This window comes from Lactuca virosa, chromosome 8 (genome assembly GCF_052849685.1).
Source record: "Lactuca virosa cultivar CGN04683 chromosome 8, Lactuca_virosa_CGN04683_v6, whole genome shotgun sequence".
Lineage (NCBI taxonomy): Eukaryota > Viridiplantae > Streptophyta > Magnoliopsida > Asterales > Asteraceae > Lactuca > Lactuca virosa.
The window spans coordinates 332108910-332113802 of NC_136433.1; positions in this window are offsets into that span (position 1 = coordinate 332108910).

A 4893-nucleotide genomic window follows, 5' to 3' on the forward strand; every position below is an offset into this window, starting at 1 on the left:
CATTCATTGCGGAAAACAAGGGTGTGTGCGCTGCGATCAAGACAGACCCTTTCTTTCCAAACCGATGATACCTATAACAATAAACAAAACTGTAAGCACGAAGCTTAGTGAGTTCCCTAGAGCAAACACCACATAATCCACATAATCCACATAATCCACATAACCGCATAAACCATATATATCACATAGGCCATATCAATCATATAAGCCATATCAATCACATAAGCCATATCAATCACATTAGCATAGAAGGATGTCGTCGGCTCCTCCCAGGGTCTTACTCTAGGATGCCATGGGCTCCCCCACATGGTCTTACACCTAAGTGCCATGGGCTCCTCCCATGGTCTTTACTTGGAAAACTATGGGCTCCCCCACATGGTCTGACATCTAAGTGCCATGGGCTCCCCCTCATGGTCTTTCATGCAAGTATCCCAAAGACAACTAGCATATCACACATCACATAAACAGCTAGTATACGACATATCACATAAACGACTAGTATACGACATATCACATAAACGATGCATATAAACATATAAGGATGCCATGGGTTCCTCCCAGGGTCTTAATCCAGGATGTCATGGGCTACCCCACATAGTATTACACCTAAGTGCCATGGGCTCCCCCCATGGTCTTTACCTGGAAAGCCATGGGCTCCCCTATATGGTTTGACATCCAACTACCATGGGCTCCCCCATGGTCTTTACCTGAAAAGCCATGGGCACCCCTATATGGTCTTATATGCAAGTGCCATGCGCATCCAACCCTAGATGCTTTGGATCTATGTTTTCTCTAATTATACATGCATTTCAATTTTCCAAAGCATACATCCTAACTAGCATACAATGGAGGATATACAATATGAAACTCATAGTTTGATGAATACCTCTTGATGTAGTTGTAGTTCTTGGCCTTAGAAAGCTTTAGCACCTCAAGTGTAATGCCTCTAATGTGTCACAAACACCAAATGCAAGAGGAGACTTGAGAGAATAGGCTAGTTAGCAAAAAGTCGATTATCACTCTCTTAGATTGAATGGGGCACCGATTTTGGCTCTAGGGGGTTGCTTTTATAGTGTTGCAAAGGCTAGGGTTTCATCCTTGAAAACCCTAATGCACCATGAGCTTTTATATAACTTAGGCACCATGGGTTAAACCTCCATGGACTATCCATGGACTATCACATTGGTTTAGCCCATCCTAATTAACCATGGATCATTGGCCCACACTATAAGAATTATTGATTTACTTAATCTGTCCCCGTATATTTAATTAGTCTCTTTTGATCACTAAATTAATTCCAAATTAATTCTTGATCAATACTAATTAAATAATATGATTTCTCAATTAATATATTATACTTATAATATATTAATAAATCACAAATAACATTATTCGCAAAAGTCCATCCTATCAAATTGCACCGGTGAAGGCAACCCAAAAGGACCATGCTACAATCGGGTCAAGTACATCCAAGTTATAGATATGGGCTTAAGCACCAAATCCAACAGTCTCCCACCTGGATAAGTCTAATAACTATAACTGTCAATGTAACTTCAGGATCCGATTAGCAATCGTAGCTTTCCAAAGCCGCTGTTGAACTCTGTTCTTCAAGATATCATGCAGACATATACATGGAACATAGTCATACTTATTGTCCTGTAGTTTGTTTCCCGATTTCCGATTTGTCTGACATAGAACATAATTGAACACATCAATTTAGTTCTGACCGGGCCCGTCACATAAGTCAAAACAAAATCATCGAGGGGCCCAAGATATCGCTTTTAATCCTCTTACGATAAAAGGAAAAGATAAACTTCAACATTATATGCTTGTACTAACTACTCGTTAAATCAGGCACAACGATACGTTGTATAACATCAAGTTACTGATGCGTTTTTGTATCATCAATGCACAACCAACTTGTACTCAACAACTCATATATATTGGTTTGAAGACTATATGATATTATCGTCTCACAATCAATCGTGATAAATTCCATGAAGTGATTCAGGTGAGCGTGGGTTTAATCCAGTACTCAATTTTATTTCAGGAGCACTCATGAACGTTGTAGCATAGTTTTGCTATGTCTAACACCTTAGACAATCTACAAGCCAAATTCATGACAGTCTAACCTCATAACCTTCTTCCAAAGTATGATCGACTGTGGATAGTTTGAATAATCTTATTATTCTGGAAGTCAAAACATGCAAAAGTGAAACAATAGTAAATAATTGACAAAAGTTAGTAAATTTACTTATAAATAAAACTCCTTGTATTCAATCATCAAATGTCAATTACAATTTAGCTATTACAAGTTTCTAAATATTTATCTAATCACTAAAACTAATATCGTTCGTTCGCCAATCTCCCTCTGAAGGGTCCAGTTAGTGGTTTGGTCTAGGCTTTCAATTGTAATAGTTCTTTTGAGTCTTTACGATGCAATAGTAGGTTATTGTGGTGTTTACGGCCGTAAACCCCTTTCCGGCCGTAAACCCTGTTTCCGGCCCAAGTCTCCTATAAATAGAGGTTGTGTAGGTCATTATCAGTTGTTGATGCTAGAGAGTTCACGGTCGCTGTAAACAAGTTGTACCCGACGTTTTTCAGTTATAAAGCATGTGCAAGCTTGTTTCTATTCTACTTCTACTCCAATTCTTGTTCTATTTGATTGTTTGATTGATTGATCACTGGTAAGATCCGTTTTCAGGACCTTACAATTGGTATCAGAGCGAAACCGGTGTCAAAGCATCATTCAATTGAGTTTTCGGACCGTTTAAACTATTATTCATCATTGTTCAAGATTGGGTTTGGTACTTTCATTGCTAAAAGGGATCGAATCTGCTTTAAATTTGTGTTTTCGTGAACTTCTGGGAGTTTACTGCCAAGTGATTACGGCCGTAAACTCAGTTTACGACCGTAAACTCAAGAATCTTCAAAGACCGTAAAGTTTGTTCTTGGACCGTAAACAGAGCATCTTCAAAGACCGTAATCAGTGCATCTTTATTAACCGTAAACTATTGGACCGTAAACTCTTGGACTTGAAATCCGACCGTAAACTCAGTTTACGGCCGTAAACTGTCTGACCAGAAACTCATTTTTGGCATTCCTCCTACTTTAATTTTTGATTTAAAATTTAATATTCAATGGAATCTCAAAGTCAAACACATCACCATGAACTGGATTCTGTCATGGGGACAACTACACGTATTCCGCGACTGTTGTCTGCAGATGGTTTTCCTGAATGGAAATACCGGATTGAGAAGTATATTAAAAAGAAAGACTTCAAAGTTTGGAGAAGCATCATCAAGGGTCCTGTTCGAATTACCATCACCATTGCAGGACAACTAATTGACAAAGCAGTTGATAACTATACAGATGAGGATTTTGAGAAAGTTGAGGAACAGGAAAGGGCTTTGGCCACTCTGACCATGGCTTTATCTCCTGATATAGCTCAAGGTTTCAAAGAGTATACTTCAGCTAAAGCTTTGTGGGAAGCCTTGATTGAGGTATATGAAGGAAATGAAGACATGAAGGAAAGCCGCCAGGATATGCTGTGTCAAAAGTTCAACATGTTCAACTACATTCCCAGAGAAACCCTGGAGGCACAGCTGCAGCGATTCACAACTCTCACTACTGAGATGAACATATCTGGGATCTACTTGTCCGAGATAAATAAAACGCTACTGAATGGTCTTCCAAAGTCATGGGACATGAATGTAGCTGTTATTAAGAAGACCAAGGATCTAAATCGTCTCACTCTTGCTGAAAATCTCGGGATTTCCTCTAACAATGCTCTTCCATCACTCATCTCTTCCTCAGGTCAAGCATTTGCTGTTCAACAACCTCATATTCAAACTTTCAATGCTACGTCATCCATGCCTCACTCACAAAGCCAATCGTCTGTCACTCCACAAGCTGTTCCCTCCTCCAATGTGCCAGTTGTAGCCTCTTCCTCAAACACAAAGGAAAGTGATGAAAATCTTGCTCTCGCCACATGACTTATTAACTGCCATAATGATTTTGTAGCTGGAGAGCTTCCACCTCAGTTGTCATTTGCTAATCTGGATCAGATTCATCCAGAAGATGTGGAAGAGATGGATATTACGGGGCAAATTAATATAGCAGTATTCAGGGCGAAGCAGTTTGCTAAAAAGACAGGGAAAATAAACTGGGGGATGAATGCTGATAAGAAGGTAGGGTTCAACAAGGAGAAGCTACGATGTTTCAACTGTCACGCGCCAGGTCATTTTGCTCGTGAGTGCCCAAAACCGGATTGAAGGTTGAACAATGACAAGACGATGGTTGCGGTGGGAAACAATCGTGGAGGTGCTGCGATCAACGGTGAGACTGCTATGGTTGCTCAGTCATTTGACTAGGAGGACCAGATTCAGGCTCTTAATATTTCAAGAACTGAAAATACTCACCTAGTCCAAATCAATGATGATGCTCCCGTGGAGAATGTTGCAGCTGATCCTGAAGAAAAGATGATGGAGCTGCAGTTTGCACTGATGGTATCTACTACTTCCGAACACAAGAAAAGTGAGGTAAGTTTACCTTCTTGTTCTCAGGCATGTATTGATTATGTTAAAATTCTTCGTGACGAAATAGAATCATTACGTAGAGAAGTAGAGGACCTTAGATATGAGGGCTATCAACTTAGAAAAGGACAAAAACCCCTAAAGGCCCAGTTAGAAACAAAAATTAAAGACTTTAGGAGATTTCAGGAAGACTACAGTAACAAATATGAAAATTATGATTATATCAAGAGACAGAATGCCGAGTTAATTACTAAGCTTGATACATTAAAAGGGCAATTTGAAACTGCAAATTTTGATTTTAAAAGGTTTGATGTATCAAGCGAGGTCGTTGCCAACATGATTGACCATTGCCTACAGT